Genomic DNA, 17,826 nt, shown 5'->3' on the forward strand with positions numbered 1-17,826 from the left:
AAATTAGTAAACTTGATGTTTTTAAAAATCTAGTTATTTCAATATAGTGAAATAGAAAAGCTGCTGCTAAATTTGATCAAGTGAAAAAGAATACACACTAAACAATATTAGCTATAAGGATAAGTACACATACACATGATTACAGAGATAGAAGAAATTTAAAACTTAATAATATGTACAACTCTCTGCCTTAAAAAAGTTACTTAAATTAACTCTTGTAAAGAGAAAAATTAGATGCAACTATAGAAAAAAAAAGGCAGTCAGACTTTCACCTATAAAAAAGGAACTAATTAAGTCCAAATGATTTTGTGGATGAGTTCTACCAAACATCCATAAAGAGAAAAATGCCTATCCTATGCACTATTCCAGAGAATAGAAAATGATTTAAAACTTCCTAATTTCCCCCAAGCCAGTTAGGGAGAGTACATACCCACAGAAAGAAGAGAAACCCAGAACCAATTCTCACTTACATACAAAAAAAAGAAAGAACCCAAATTTAATGTTAGCAAATCAAAGCTAGGATTTCATGAAAAGAGAATTGCATTATGATCAATTAGGGCTTAAGTATAAATGCAAATATAATTTACATCAACAAATCAAATAGCTCACAAACAGGTTAAATGACAAATCTTGATAAGATACACAGAATTCTAAAGTTTGACATGTATATAGATTTTAAAAAACAATAACATATATGTACCAGTAAAAAAAAGAAACATACTTAGTAGTGAAACATTAGAATAATTTGAATATAATCAGTGAAATGGTAAGAGTGCTCATTATCATTATATGAAGATATGTTGGAGATCTTATCATAAGTAATAACATGAGAAAAAAAGGAATAATTTAGATAACAAAAATAAACTTGATTTAAAAAATTTTTAATGAAGGAAATTACAGGGATGGACATTTGATAGGATAATAAAAATGTAAGGCTATAAGAGGACAGGTACTTTATTAGAATTCTTCTGAGAAACAGAATTATTAGGTTATGTATGTGTGTGTATCTCTTTATCTATCTAAGAGAGATTTATTTTCAGGAATCTGTTCACATGATTGTGGAGGCTGGTAGGCTAGAGACCCAGAGAAGAACTGATGTAGTTTTAGTCTGAAGGTAATCTGCTGGCAGAATTTAATCTTCCTAATGGAAGGTCAATCTTTACTATTAATGCTTTCAACAGATTAGACTAGGTTTGCACATATTATGGAAGGTAATTGAATATTATCAAAATTGTGCATGTTTTCTTTTTTGCAAATGACAAGTTATAAACTAGTAGTTCATAAGAAGAAATAAATGTCTAACCTCATCCATAAGCAGAAGTATATCAAGTGAAACAATAAATTATATTTCACCTCTAAGGTTTGGTAAAATTCATAATTTTGTAAATTTTTTTCAATTAATCTTTTCTTAATTGAGATATAATTGAAATTTAACATTGCATTAGTTTTAGGTGTACAATGAAGTGATTTGATATGTGTATATATTTCAAAATGATCACCATAATATGTTTAGTTAGCATCCATTGCCAATAGAGTAAGTTTTTCCTTGTGATGAGATCAACAACTCTTAAATACACAACACAGTATTGTTAATTATAGTCACCATTCTGTACTTACATCTTCAGGACTTACTTATAACTGGAGGTTTATACCTTTTGAACACCTTCACCTATTTTACCTACATCCCACTCCCTGCCCCTGACAACCATCGATCTGTTCTCTGTATCTATGAGCTAGGTTTTTGTTTTAAGATTCCACATATAAATGAGATCATACAGTGTTTGCCTTCCTCTATCTTATTTTGTTTAGAATAATGCCCTCTATCCATATTGTTACAAAGACCCATCCATCCATAAGTGGCAATATTTCCTTTTTCATGGGTCAGTGTTATTCCACTATATGTATATACCACATCTTTAACCATTCATCTGGGAAAGGACACACTTAGATTGTTTTCATATCTTGGCTAGTGTAAATAATGCTGCAGTAAATATGAGGATGCAGGTAACTTTTTGAGATAGTGCTATCATTTCCTTAGGATAAAAACATAGGAGTGGAATTGCTGGATATTATGGTAGTTCTATTTTTAATTTTTTGAGGACCTTCCATATAGTTTTCTATAGTGAGTGCACCAATTTACATTCCCACCAACAGGACATAAGGATTCTCTTTTGTCTGCAACCTTGTCAACACTTGTTATTTCTTGTATTTTTGATAATAGCCATTTTAAGAGATGTGAAGTGGTATCTCATTGAGGCCTTTATTTGCATTTCCCTGATGATTAGTGATGTTAAGGACCTTTTCATGCACCTGTTGGCCATCTGTATGTCTTTGGAAAATGTCTATTTACATCCTCTGCCTAATTTTCATAGGATTTTTTTCTATTGAGTTGTATCAGTTCTTTATGTATTTTTGATATTAACCCTTTATCAGATACGTGATTTGCAAATATTTTCTCCCATTGATAGGTTGCCTCCTCATTTTGTTGATGGCTTTCTTTGCTGTGCAGAAACTTTGTAGTCTGATGTGGTCCCACTTGTTCATTTTTGCCTTTGTTGCCTTTGTTTTTTGTGTCAAATCCAAAAAATCATTGCCAAGACTAATGTCAAAGATCTTACTACTATGTTTTCTTCTGGAAGTTTTGTGGTTTCAGGCATTATGTCCAAGTCTTTAGTCCATTTTGAGTTGATTTTTATGTATGGGATAGGTTAGTGGTCCAGTTTCATTCTTTTGCGTGTAGCTCTCTAGTTTTCCCAGCATCAGTTTTTGAAGAGACTGTCTTATCCACCCTACATATTCTTGGCTCTCCTGCCATAAATTAATTCACTATATATGTGTAGGTCTGTTCAGGGCTTATGCGGATGCTGACTCTACTGCCTTGTAGGTAAACCCTACCTCCCCTTTTTAAAATTAATTTGGGTATTCTCTTCCTATGAAGACTTTTTGTCTTCCTCTACAGCTAATCATCCAGGCCCCATTATAGTCCCAGCATACTTACAGACTGTAACTGACAAACATTAGTGCATTCATTGATTGCCACATCTATTTTCCCACTGGACTCTGACATCTGATTTCCTTGAAGGTAGTGGCTATACCAATGAGTTAATCAGACTCTTACCAGTGGTAAGAAGCAGAACCATACCCTGGCTGGTTCATTTAATAGGTTTCATTATACAGATACATAGAGAAATAAGAACAGAAAATAGTCCCTGTGGTTTCTTGAAGTACTGGACTGTTCTTTAGGATACAGCCCCTCTGTTGCTCTGTTGGGCACTTTGCACTGGGAAGTTGCCTCCTCCCTGATGACAGTGCTTGTGATTCTGATGGTTCAACTTCTGCCTCTCTCTTCGACTGTACCTGCTTTTTCTGCTGCTGACTCACATTTTTTTCTATGTGTCTCAAATGCAAATTTCTCAAGAGACTTAAATGAGACATTGCCCAGAATAGTGAGCCATTGCTGACCAGCATTCATGTAAGGATACCCCAGAATACCGGCCATCCTATAGCTAGTCATATCTGTGCCAGGCACTGACTCTTATATAATCAATCATGGCTAAAGAAGTAATCATAGTATATAATGTCATACCACAGTGATTTATGAATAACAGGCCCCTGAGGTCAGTTCCACCAAAGGGATATTTCACCATGGGACCAAGTTCTATGCAATCATGTAGTTATTTGTATATGCAAAGACTCTAACTCAGTGCCTTTCATATATCAGACATGTTGTATGATTGTGAATGAAAATGTCCTGATAGGATATAAAGGATACATCAAAGAAAGCAGGAAACTAAGTGATTTCCTGAGTTTTACATTTGTTTAATCACTTAGCATTCATTTACAAAGTGTATATGACACCCAATAGGTATCAGACCATGTACAAGAGATACAACATGGAATTATTATATATAAGGTCCCAGATTGAGGAGTTTTGTCTAATGGAAGACACTGCAAGTAAACCGACTATCACAATATAAAACTGTAAGTGTTGTGGGGGAATGTCAGCCTACTTTGGGCTTGGGGAGAAGGGTCAGAAGGTTTGCTTCCCAGAATCTGAGGGTGAACAGAGATAATTAGGATGACAGCGAGGGAAGTATAAAGAATTTGGAAATCAGCTATAAAAGAGTTTACCACAAAATCATTGAGTTGTGGAGCTGAAAGATTTTTTAATAGTCTGTATTAAATGAAATTACTGGATTCTAATTACTGTCCCTTGAACAAAAGCTACACATTATGAAAACTCTCAAGTGAACTGAAGCCTACCCAACCACAATTATTGGAAATGATCAGAAATGGCAGAATGTGAAGGATTAAGTTGCCTTTTGCCCTTTCTTTTTTCAAATTAGTTAACAGAACTCTGCTACTAAGCTTCTGCTCTGTAGTTGGTGATCTATATGGAATTCAGTGAATATACTATAGGGCATTTAAATGAATTATCAAGATGTTTGAGCTTTCTCCTGCTTTTAATTCATCATTTCTAAATAGATAAGCCTTGGGAAGGATATAGTTTCTGCATCGGAGAAGCTTCAAATGCTTAGAGCTTTTTTTCAGTCCTTCTGATAGGACAGGCAAGATAACATCTCCTTAGTTGAAAAGTGTACTTTGAGTGGTGATTACTAAATGGAGCTGGTATTCCTATGGTTGCATCAGTGTTCTCCCTGTGTGGCAAGTTACTGTTAGGGAGAAAAATGTGGAGATACTAAATATCTTCTAAAGCAGTGGGAAGTATGGTGAGGTATCTGGAGGCCATTTTGCTTAACCAGAGAAGGTGCTAAGGATGTTTAGTCAAGACAGAAGCTTAAGGGAGAAAGGAGATTGAGGCATATCTGCAAAACTAGAGTATACACTAAACTAGGGAGAAGATTGGTCCTGTAGTCCTCAAGAGGGCAAAATTAGGATCAGGGGGCCAACAATTAGAACTGTATCATATATATATAATAGTTGAATGGTCTATCTTTATAATAGTGATCTTCCTGTTCTTGGATGCATCAAGATGCCAGAAAATCATCAGAATAAATTTGAAATGGTATAGAAGAAATCCATGCGTTGTGTAAGCCATGGGGGAGGGAGAGTGAGGCTGGTGAGATAGTGTCTTAGGACCCCTTACAAATACAAGAGTCTTTATTTGAGATACAATGAAAAGCTCTGTGTTCTATAAGCATATCTCTCAGTGACTGGTCAAACTGCTTGACATATCCACATGCATTCATTCATGCATGCAGATCCTGATTTGTTTAAAAAATATTTACATCGGAAATTTCTACCCTTATTGAGTGTAGGGCACAGACATCATCTCCTGGAGGCCAGGTTACAATGCAAACATGATTATAATAACTCTTTAATGATCTCATTTGACCCCTCACTACAACCTTGTTGAAAGAGGTAGATGAGGTATTATTCCTGTTTTACAAATGAAGAAACTCATTTCAGGTGGACTATGCTACCTGGACAATGAAAATAGGGCTCATTAAAAGATCATGGGACATTAATGTGGATGAATGAGTTTTCTCATCAGAGGAGCTTGTGTTGGGAATCCTTATCAGCTGCTATGACTGGCCACAGGGTCATTTTTATGGGTATGAAGGACCAGAAGGATCTGAGGATCTAGTCTCTTGCTGAGCCAACACTAGACCACTAAATATTTACTTGGGGTCAAATAAACATTGTTACTTAGCTCATTTGCTGAGAGGGCAAACAATTGAGCCAAATGGGCCATGGATGATATCAAGTATTAATCTAAAGGCAAGTGAACTAAAGACAAGTATCAGTTTACCAAGGTGACAAATCCGTGTCCAGGTTGCAGGTAATAAGGAACCAACAGGCTGTTTGTTTAAACCACTGTGTTTAGAATTGTTGTACTGGCAGTATTTTGAATTGACATATATGCATTGTGTGTGGTTTTGAATGAAATAGTCCATGCATTGCTATTATTTCTGAGATAATTCAAGAATATCTACTGTCACTTATAAAACAAGTAACTAATATTTATTGAGGATTTACTGTGTGCCATGAACTTACTAGTCAATTCATATATTTTACTCATTTAGTCTTCACTTCAGCCCTTTGAGGAAGATGGACTATTCATATCCCCATTTGAAGTTGGAGAAAGCTAGGCAGAAAGAGGTTAAGATAATTTACTCAAGCTAGTTAGCAGTGGGCCAGGATTTGTACTCAGGCAATCTGATTCCAGAAATTTTTTTGTTTTGTTTTGCACCCCAGCCCCATTTATAAGATCTCCGGTGCTCTCAGGCTTATCCTAAACAATAGCCATTAAACATACAAAATGACCATCTTGTAACTATAAACCATGACAATAACCAGAAGCCATAATAACCTTAAACCATTGAACATAACCTTGAAAACTAACATTTAACCCTCACCACAACCTTAAACCATAATTATAATCCATAACCCTAACCACACTCCTTAGCCGAATCATCATTCAGCCCCAACCCTGTAAACCCTATGGCAGCTTCTCTCCTTCACAGGGTCTACTGCATCCTTCCGAATTAGCTCGTTCATGCAATAAGAGTGAGTGGCGCCAGAGGGCAGTGGCAGGGCTCAAGGCGGGGCCTTGCTCAGGCTCTCGTGGACCACGACACAAACGTAGCGCTGTTCGCGCACAATGAGCCCCACCCTGTACACAGAGCGGGCCGGTGGCGGCAGCTCTGGAGTCTCAAGTCCTTCAGGTGCAGTACCTGCCCTGGTATAGTGTGGGTCGCTTGTGCTATCGCTTCTGCAGCCTGATGGCCTTGGCCTGTGCGTCAGTGATGGGATCCAGAAGCTGGGCAGCGCTTTACCCTTGGTCCTTGATGAGGATCAGGCATCATCTGGGCCATTACCCAGGGCAGCCCTGGGCTGAGGGCCTGGAGGTCAGGCTCGCGCTGGCTGCCTCCAGCTGGAAGCCCGCACTTGCTCTTGTGCCTGCTGGTGCTATAGTGCTTTCCACTGCCCACGTCCGGCCCCCTCTTGCTTCTCCTAGGCCTCCATCAGCCTGCGATCTTCTGGTGCAAAATGTACTCCAGGATGGCCTCACGCTCATACAGGAAGTGATCAGGGGGGACGATAGGGCTGCAGAGAAAGGCAGCAGCAGCTGAAGGTCTTCACAGCATCGTGGCGCAGGGAGAGGTTCTAGGTCCCGGAGCACGAGGCCCCGGTGTCCTCCTCCTCCTCCCCACTTAAGTGTGGTCGGCTGCGGTGCATTTGCAAGTGAGTCCTCGTTCATCATGGCTTCTTCAGCTGTGCCGCTAGCACCAGAAAGGAACCAGGTAATTCTGTCAAATATTAATTTAGCCGGCTCCGTTTTGGTTGGTGTTTTCATTCCCTTTCTCCATCCTTTTACCGTTAAGCTTTGTGTTCTTTGTACTGAAAGCTGGTATTTTGTGGATGAACAAATAGTTCTTGCTTTTTATCCTGTTTGACAATCTTTCACTTGCAGTGTTTACATTCAATGTTATTATTGATATGGTTGGATTTAAATCTACTCTCTTGCTAGCTGTCTTCTATTTATCCCATCAGTTCTTAGATTCTTTTTCTCTCTTTTCCTGCTTTCTTTTTGGTTAATATAGTTTTTTAATGCTATGATTCTTATAATATCACGATCTAGATGAACAAACTCTTGTTCTTCTAAAAGAATTGTCTTTCCAAATGTGGGACTGTTTGCCTGGATAAAGTGGGTTGCAAGAATTTCCCTAAGATAATAGTGAAGTTATTTGTTAGCTTGCCGTCTTATCTTTCTGCTCAAGACTGTTCTGGAGCAAACAGTTTCATTATGTTGACCCAGGTTATCTGAGCTCTCAGCCCAAATAGCTAAGTTTAATTTATTCACAAAGTAGGAGAATGAAGAACATATGGCATTGTTATACACTTGAATATTACACAGCAGTGAAAATTAATGTAGCAATAAGAATTAACATGAAAATGATGAATCTCAAAAACAGTGAAAAAAGCAAGTTCATGAATATATGTGTAAAATTATACATGTTAATTCAAGAATACATAAGTAGTGCAACTACAAATTAAAACAGGAATGATGAAAACAAAATTCAGAATATTTTAGAAATTCAAAGTTCCTTGCCTCTTCTTCCACATGATAAGACAGGAGGATGTGATCAGAGAATGTCACAGTGAGAGCTTCAATAGTACTGCCCGTTTATTAAGGTGAGTAGACTGTTCATGATCTTTCAGTTTATACTTGTTTCAATCCTGTATGTATTATGTATTTTTTAGTTTTAAAAATATTCATTAATTTGAGATGGCAAAATGCTGAACATATAATACAAGAAACATACTGTCATCCTCTTTCCTTTTCTAATCAGGTATCACCTGGCATTCAATCACCAGTAATTGAGACATTCTCAAGTTACCCACACACTCCAGCCCTCAGTTTTTCTCTGCTAGATAAGGACAAACCATTTTTATGACCACTGAAGTTCCTTACAGAAATAAAATGCTTTAATTTACAACTGTGTTTGAACCTGCTAACTGCAGACTACTTTTTAATTACAATTGATTATTATCTAATTACTTATCTGTGATCCTGAGACTTCAATTAGGTAGAATCTTACATAGATTTGGTATGATTTACAGGTAGGTAGTAGGAATAAAGGTCAAGAAATAACTGTTTTAGTGAGGGGATGGAAATGTGACTATGCTAAGCTTTTCCTTCCTATAAAAAGCTTTTCCTGGAGGTGAAGATTTTTCACATGTATAATTTTTGGTGTTCTTTATGGAAGACTTGCCTTCATAAGGATTACAGCTTTCAAGATACTGGAAACTGGCTTAACTCTCCTTTTTCTTTTAATGCAAGATTTAATTAGTCTTTGATTCCTCTCTGTGTAGTTAACACTAATATCTGACACAGGAAAATTTTTTGCTGATATCTTTTTGGCAAATTGTGTTTTTCTATGATTTTTTACAAGCCAGCATTTCCCATCATGGAGATACTGTTATGCCCATTAATCAAGGGCCGCATGTGTGTTAACATGAAATCACGTACACACAGCCATGGGGACCTGGAAATAATTGTTAATGAACTTCAGTTGATCTGCCAGAGCACCCAGCCTCTGACATCCTGCCTTATCCCAATTTTTCTTCTCATTCCCCCTTAACCTGTAGACCCAACCAGACACTCTTCAGTCTTCTCCCATTTTTTTTGCCCTCAGAATGCTCAGACTACAACCATCAGGCGCAGACTGCTCATTTCCTAAGATTTGGGTTTGCTGGAAAGGAAACTTAGAAGCAAGGCTATTGCATCTGACTGTAGCATTAAGTCCCCAAAGACGAAAGGCCTCCTGGAACCCTCTTCAGATGCTAATATTCACACAAAGTACTCTGGCCCCAGCTGGCTTTCACCTGCAGCCCTGACGGGCAGGAGCCTCCAGAAGGAGATCCTGGTTTCCATATAAAAGGAAGGACACACATGGTAAATGGCAGAGATGTAGCATAAGCTATAAAATTATTTAAAGCCAGCTTCCAGTCAGTTAAAACTAATTGCTGTGAACACAAAGCCCAGGAGGGAGCCCCCTTTCTTCTTTCTTTTTTGTAATTCACTTGAGACAGGGTAGCTTGAATCCTCTGCTAATGCCCACACCTAAAATTAAACCTTGCCACTAAATTTAAGATGCAGCCGACATTGTTAATATTCAAGTATATTTTAAGCATAGAGGAAACATGTTTCATGGTAGTGTGAAAGTATTAATGGGTCATTTAGAAAGGTCCCTGGGTTTCTTTGGTTTTATGGGGGTCCCTTGTTTAAATGTATTATTATTGTTATTGCTGGTCCAATGGCCGATTTTCTGTTATTGCTGGGTATAGTTTGCAGCCCATTCATTTTACTTTCTGTAAAACACTTTTGTAAGTGAAAAGTTACTTAATTCACCAACATAGTCCAGCATTCAGTACATTGAATACATACAAGCCAGGAAGATGCCTTCTTCGGTCAGGCTCTTTTTGGAACCAGTTTAGATAAGAACTGTGCAATTCTTTGTCCACCTTTTCTTTCCATGTGCTGTAGCATAGAGGTTATCAGTGAGAGAGGAGGGTACTCCCCTTATCAGATTTCAGAATTCTGCTTCTCCCAAGTTTGTAACTAACACGAGACCTTTGTTTAAAGAAAATTATGATTTGAAGTGGTGGTTCCCTTGCTTTTCCAACATTAGCAGAACGTTAAGAGTTTCATAACATTAGAAGAAAGGTATTCATTCAACATTTCAGATGCCTTTTAGTTCCTGTTGCCTTGGAATATGCATGGATAGTGTGAATTCAGTAACATTGTTATGGGTTGGGCTCATTCTCCTTGGTCCTTGTCCCCACTGCAACAAAGAATTGAAAGGCAGAGACACAACAGTGAAGCAGAGTGGAAGTTCTATTTGAATACACTCCAAGGGAGGAGAGCGCCAGGATCAAGGTGGACAAAGGCCCCAGTCTTTTAGGGGAGGGTCTATTTATCATGATTTAGTAGGAGGCACTTCTTTGATTGATAGGTTGAGGTCATTTGATTGACAGCTCTAGTTAAACACCCATTCCTCAGATGCATGTCTTTTCCCAAAATGCACACAGAAAAGCCCATAGAGGGCAGGGCAAAACCACAATTTATTTTAGTGAGGTTATGATGAGGTGTGGTTTGGGCAGTTCTTAGTTTTGTTCCATTGCACCCGAGTTGGGACCTGGTTGGGATGAGTTTGGCCTGGTCCATTGGCGAGATGTTATCTCCCTGCAAAGCCTTCAGTGTCTTCAGGTGGGACCTGCTACCTGGGTAGTTTGGGCAGTTTTTATCCTTGAACCTTATCTTTCCCTTCCTTGGCTGCTCATGTCTATCTTTCTACCTAACATGCCTAACAGCATCTTAAAGTGAACTTATATTTAGCTAGATAAATTATTTAGATATATTGAAAATATATCTAAATAAACAAATTTAGAACTTATATCTGAAAACAGTTGTACATGCATGTGTAAGCCATTTATTAGGTTTACTGTCAGTATCTAGTACATATATGTACGGATTCCAGGATGTCACTCAGAGTCTTCAGGACCTTTCCAGGAGGCCTCTCTCTCTCCTCTCTGTTAAAGAGCTGGAATCTAGAGGGAGAAAAATCAAAGGGAAGGAGTCAGGAGGCTAGAGTTTTGTCTGTGTTTGATCATTTTGGCTGCTCTTTCATCTAACTTCTCCATGCTTGTTTCCCCATTGTAAATTAAGGGTGGCTTCTATCTGACACATTTATTTATTTCATAGCTTATTTATAAGTGATAGCCAGTAAGACTAGCTAAAAACATATGCCCTGCAAAGTATAAAAACTACTATAGGGATCCCCTGTTTTTCACAGTTTGTGTTAACCCCACTCACTTTCCTGAAAGACCTGCATTAGTACCTGTTCTCACTAATCAGAAGAAATCCGAAGAGGATTTTGCTTTTACTGTGTCTCAGCGTCTGTGCTCTATGTCAGTTAACTTTGTGCATCTGTTAGCAAGATATGTTCTAAGATGTCAGGGAAGCCTAAGGAGAGGTGATTTTTTGGGGCCAAGAGCACTAAAAAATGTTTTCATATAAATCAGTGGTAATTTCTTTTTCACTTTATGTCATTCCATAAAAGGTTTCATAGGAACATTCTGCTTTTGGATAGTCGGGCAAATCAGAGTATTGTTATCTATTTAATAAGGGCTTTACATTTCATACTTAGAGGAGAAGGTACTGTATATATTCTCTTACAGAATCAGATAGGGAAGCTTTGCGATTAAAATATATATATATATATATAATGCTAAAATCAGGAATTGGATGAAATATCAAAATGCCTTAAAAATGGCAATGTTTCTTGTCCTAAATTTCATCAGATCTCAGAAGAAAGTAAATTCAGAGGAGTGAAAGCTACTTAAAAAAAAAAAAATTTGCCCACAGTTAAAAATGCATATTGAGTTTCCTGCCGGGCCTACTGCTTGTTCTCAGGATTCAGAAATAATTGCATTTAAGTCTGTCTGTAGACTAGATCATTCTTACACTAAATATTTTCCCTTTATTCTTCCTTTTTCTTTCCCTTCCCTTTTTGCTCCCACTTCTCTGTTTTTTTTTCCTCAGGGAACAGCTTCACATTTATGCAATTATAAGTTTTAAATTTGGCTGCCTGTTGTTTGTAGAGCCAGTATTTATAGGTTCCAGAAATAATAATAGAGGTTAGGGTTGAACTGTTTATTCTTTGGGGCTTTATATCATCAGCAGTATCATTAGCTATGAGGAGGAATATGCTACTTTGCAGGTTAAGATGAAGGTGTTCCCCTATTAACATCACTCTTACTAAGTAAACAAAGAAATAATTAAATGATTCAGCATAAATGACTCTTAACTATCACCTAAAATAATTTTGTCATTAATTACTGTCTATCCTAAAACCAAAAATTTAGCCTGTATATATTTTCTTTATGCTGGTTTTTAACTATTAGTCTAACCTAGTTCATTATTAATAAGACCTTACTTTATGCAGATGTGAGGGATTCTATAAAGTTGTAGGTAGATATTCTTGTTGGTTGGTTAATAAATTCAATGGTATTTACCCATTGAAATTCCAAAGTTGTTTAACTTCGTTGAATATTGATTTTCAGTCAGCAAAAGGACTGCAAAAGGAGGGAGGCCACGCTGGTCTCTGTAATAGTAAATTTGCCATAGGTTTGGGGGGGAAATGGAAAATTGTTAAAGGGGTGATAGTGTGGTGATTTACCACTGGCACAAAGGAGTGAATTGTGCCATAAACAAGTGTTAAATATTTGTTAAATACATATCCTAACACCATTTGTTTAGAGGGAGAAAGCAATAGGGCCTTTGTGGCATACTTGTGCAGAGAATAAAACTGCTGCAGTAAATGTATGGTTAAATTATGAAGATTATGTCGACTTCCAGGAAGATGGAGTAGATGTTCTTTTCCTTCTCCTTATGTCACATACAACTAAAAGCCTTGGACATTACTGCAGTCTAGGGCCTAAAATTAAAGTTCAATATTATCTGCCTTAACATCTGAAACTAGGATGGCCTCACAAGACTTATGTATGAGTTCCCCTGCTCTCACCAGATACCTTCTCCACCCAGAAGGAAAGGCTCCCTACTCAGTTCATTCCCTATCGGCTAGACCCTAATGCAACTGCTCTCCAGCTGGACTTCAACCTAATGGACTTCACTTCCCTGCCAGCCTGCAATATACTCAGACAAGCCGATCACATTCTCCCATGGGAGCCAGGGACTGGCTCAGTCTTTTCCCAACTGTGTCTCCCATGTAACCCTGTGTGACTATTGGTGCCTAGGGACTTTGGAAGTTGAGGAATGCACGCTAGTGAGTTCCCTGGGTCTTCTTTCTGTCTCATATATCTCAGACTTGAAAATGAAGAAAATAGTAACTTGGAAACACAAGTGTATGTTGCAGGGAAAAGAACAACCCTGACTAAAGCCTGTTCTCTGTAGTCAAAGGACCAGAAATGGGGGCAGACTAATAAGAGAAAATGTTTTAGACAGTAACCACTGGAGGATAGCTAAACACCACAGAAAAAACTGTGGCCCCCATCCTCACACATCGCTGTAAAATTTGAGTGGGGCACTTAAGATTTCCACTCTCTCCAGGCGGTAATGAGGCTCAGCAACTTGTCTGGCAGAGTGGTGTCAGAGAAGGCCCAGTAGGGAGCCGGGCCTGTCACCTCCTTTGGGTAACAAACCCTACCTGCATATAGTATTAGTGGACACCATCTCATGACCCTGAACTTGAACACCTTTCACCCAGAAATTACTCAGGAAACTGCCCACTTCTAATGAGGGTAGTGTCAGGAGAGGCCTGATGGGAACCGAGAACTCCAATCCCCACCCAGTGGTCAAGGAACTTCTCCCACCCTTATCAAGGGTCATCCAGTAGGGAACCTGGACTTCTGCCCACATCTGACATTAATAACGAAGCACCAGTTTTTCCATTTGGGAGTGATGTTAGTAAGCTAGGTGAAGCAGAAGACTTAAATAAGGACTGGAGTCTCATAACATCACACTCTCGAAGTCCAGGTTTCAATGACAAATCAATCAGTATAAAAACTAGGAAAATTTCAACCCGAGTGAAAATAACAATTAATAGATGTCAGCACATGCTTTTTTGTATCAACTGATACAATCATTTCACAAAATTCAACAGCCATTTATGATCATATTTTTCATTAAACCAGGAATAGAGGGGACCTTCAACCTAATAGATAGCATCTATAAAGAACCCTAAAGTTAATATTATACTTGAAGGTGAAATGGAATGTTTACCGCCTAAAATCAGAAATAAAGCAAGATTGTCTGCTCTCACTCCTCTCATTCAAATTAGCACTGGAAGTTCTAGCTATTATGATAAAGCAAAAAAAAAAGCAAAAATATTAAGGATAGATAAAACTGTCTTTAATGGCAGGTGGCATGGTACTTCTGTGTAGAAAGTCCTACAAAAATAAGTAGAACTAAAAAGTGAGTTCAGCAAGATTGCAGGAGACGGGATAAACATATAAAATTAATTTATTCTATGTAATAACAATGAAGCATGTAGCCACTGAAATTAAAAATATACCACAATTGCTTTAAAAGAAAAAGGTAAACCTGACAAAACATATTCAGGATTTGTGTAATTAAAACTACAATGCTGATGAAAGAAGTTAAAGAATAGCTAAATAATGGAGACACATACTTTGTTCATAGATTGGAAAACTCAGAGTAAAGATTGCAGTCTTACCAAATTGATAAACAGGTTTAATATAATTCCCTTTAAAATCCCAGAAAGATTTTCTAGGGAGATGGAAACAAAATATTCTAAAATTTAAATGCAAAGGTTAAGAATGAGAATGGCTAAAACAGTTTTAGGAAAAAAAAAAGAATGAAGTGGGAAGAATTAGTCTACCTGATTAATAATTGCTTAGTAATCAAGACTTCTTGGAGAGGGGATAGACAAGTAGATTGATGAAACAGAATAGAGAACCCAGAAATAGCCTCAAACAAACATGCCCAACTGATTTTTGACAAAGTTGCAAAAGCAATTCAATGGAGAAAAGATAGATTTTCAACAACCAGTATTAAACAATTGGACATCCAAAAGCAAAGAAAGAAAAATAGTCGTAATATTACACCTTAAGCTGGACTCAAATGCATCAGTAACTTTCCTAGTTTTGCAGTTTATGTTAAAATTGTCTTTGAAAATGTAGAAAATGTTGAGGATCTAGGTTGAAGAAAAGAGTCCATAGACTTGACATCAAAGGTACCACCCATAAAAAGAAAAGGAATTGATATATTGGACTTCATCAAATCAACAAGCTTTGCTTTGTAAAACAAGCTGTTAAAAGGATGAAAAAAAGTTACAGGTTGAGAGAAAATATTTGCAAATCGCTATCCAATAAAGGGTGAATATCTAGAATATATAAAGAACTTGGAAACCTCAATAGTAACTAAATAATTCAACTAGAAAATGGGCTTTAGACTCAAAGAGACTCTTCACTAAAGAGGATATGCACATGAAAAATGAGCATGAGACAATATATTTATTTTTTTCATTATCCATCAGAGAGATACAAATTAAAACCTTAATAAGATATCACTACCTATCAGATTAATTATAATACAAATAGTGATACCACCAAATACAACAAGGTGTAGCCAATCTGTATCATTTGTACGTTATTAGACTATAAAATGATATAACCATTCTGGAGAATAGTTTCTTACAAAGCTAAACATGCACTATCCATATGACCCAGCAACTTCTCTCCTAGATATTTATTCCAGAGAAATAAAAAACTTATATTTACACACAAAAACTAATAAAAACATTCATAGCATTTTTGTGATAGCCAGAAATCAGAAACACCCTGCTTGTCCTTCAATGGGTGAATGGTTAAACAAGCTGTCGTACCCCCATACTGTGAAATATACTTACTACTTATCAATCAAAAGCAACACACTACTGATACACACAAGTTGGATGGATCTCCAGAGAATCATACTTGAGCAAAAAATTCAATCCCAAAAGATTACATGATTCCATGTATTACAAGATACATGGTATGATTCCATTTATATAACATTTTTGATATGACAAAATTGTTGAAATGGAGGACACATCAGTGGTCTCCAGGAATTAAAATGTGGTAGAGGAGAGTAGATCATAGAGGGGAAGGTGAGGGAAGTGTGTGGCTATTAAAGGGCAGAATGAGGAATCTTTCTTGTGATGGAAATGTTCTGTACCTTGACTGCATCAATGTCAATATCCTGGTTGTGATATTGTATATAGATTTGGAAAATGTTATCATTGGGAGCACCAGGGTAAAGGGGATCCCTATACTGTTTTTTTTCCCAGTTGCATGGAAATATACAATCATCTCAAAATTCAAGGTTTTAAGTAATTATAAATATCCTCCTAGTTTGACCTATAATTTTTACATAAGCCACTATATGATTCCACAAAGATATCTGTGAAACTGCAGAAAGGTCTTCACTGTGTTCTATTAGTTTCCAGGTATAGAATTTCCTCATGGCCTTAGTTTGTAGTGTTCCTGGATAAATTTTTAAAATTTGTATTTCTTCTGGCCCCTTAAGATGGATGCTTTCTTTCTTATAAATGATATGCTTTTGATGAGTACCACAGTGCTTTCATGGTTCACCACAGATTAGAAAAAAAAGCCAGCACCATTCTCTCTCATAGGCTAGGCAGCCTTTCACCTTCATGCCACTGTAATGAGTCTCAGTGGGAAGGAACGAGGCTCATTTGAACCCATCATTTAATAGTAATAATAAAAAGAAAGCTCAGAGGAATGGAGCGTAAGGCCCATTCATCATATGGGTAAATCACATCACATTCACATTTAAAAGCAACTCCTGTTTTTGCCCATTAAGTGCACACAAGAGGTTTTGGTACCTTTTGATTTATCATCTCACATTTTCAGCCTTCTCTTTTTTAAATGTATAGAAAGCTCAAATTCCAAATCAATATGCATGGTGTTGTACTGGATTTGATTTGAGTGGCAAAGAGAAGAAAATGTTACGAGGCAGTTTTATAATCTGTCATGGAAAGACAATCTCACTAAAAGGCTAGAGATAACAAGGTACAAGTTTTCCTATTTTCTTTCTCCACCAAAGTTCAGCATCAAGATTTCAAACTCAGCCCCACAGATGAGACAGTGAGCCCCTGCAATGCCATTTTACGCCTCTATGGCTTTGTGTACCCTACTTCCTTGGCCTGGCTCTTGGTACCTCAACTTGCATGTATCAGTGCATTTTACTAAATTGTGTGGAAATTATCTCCACACGAAGCACTTTGAAACAATGACCTATGGTTAATCCATTTTTACCCCCAGTACTTTATACACTGTACTTAATAAATGTTGGTAGAATCAGGATGGTGTGAAACAATGATATGAATATAGTTGTCAGAAAAGTGGGAGCATATCACACAAGAAAAGTAAATGAGTTTATTAGATTTTTAGTATAGGGAATCCAGTTCGAATTCAATGGGTAGCATCAGATGTGGTTTACTGGATGCATTCCATGTCTAAGCTTTTCTAAATGAAGGGGATGGCTTTCATATTTTCATTATTTCTGCAAGATTATAAGTGCCATGAGGACCTGTTGCTCCTGCTTACAGAATTGACCTCAAACAATGTGTCTTTGCTCACAATTGTATTGCCCTAAAATATATTACTAGAAGTAGATCAATAATTCCAAGTATACACACTGAATGTTTTTATATACACAATTTAAATACCTGATAGAAAGATTTTAAGAATTTGTACCTCTAACATTTTATTTCTCTAATAAATGGTAGTGTAATTTTAAAAAATCTATGG

At 37.2% G+C, this 17,826-nt stretch overlaps 2 long non-coding RNA genes across 3 annotated transcripts in view; one reads left to right on the forward strand and one right to left on the reverse strand.

The window, feature by feature from the left end:
• Window positions 1-6,644: 6,644 nt before the first annotated feature.
• LOC140843550 (uncharacterized) overlaps window positions 6,645-17,826 on the forward strand; it is a 79,820-nt gene continuing 68,638 nt past the window's right edge. Inside the window, exons 1-4 of one of the 2 annotated variants that reach the window (XR_012121397.1) lie at window positions 6,645-6,689; window positions 6,983-7,268; window positions 8,098-8,160; window positions 9,165-9,411. This is a non-coding gene — a long non-coding RNA (uncharacterized lncRNA). Of the gene's footprint in view, window positions 6,690-6,982; window positions 7,269-8,097; window positions 8,161-9,164; window positions 9,412-17,826 lie in introns of those variants that run through there. The other variant, XR_012121398.1, reaches the window with a different exon arrangement.
• The window catches only part of LOC140843551 (uncharacterized), a 75,334-nt gene continuing 68,454 nt past the window's right edge, over window positions 10,947-17,826 (reverse strand). The window contains exon 3 of the long non-coding RNA XR_012121399.1: window positions 10,947-11,079. This is a non-coding gene — a long non-coding RNA (uncharacterized lncRNA). The remainder of the gene's footprint in view (window positions 11,080-17,826) is intronic.

This window comes from Manis javanica, chromosome 9 (assembly GCF_040802235.1).
Source record: "Manis javanica isolate MJ-LG chromosome 9, MJ_LKY, whole genome shotgun sequence".
Lineage (NCBI taxonomy): Eukaryota > Metazoa > Chordata > Mammalia > Pholidota > Manidae > Manis > Manis javanica.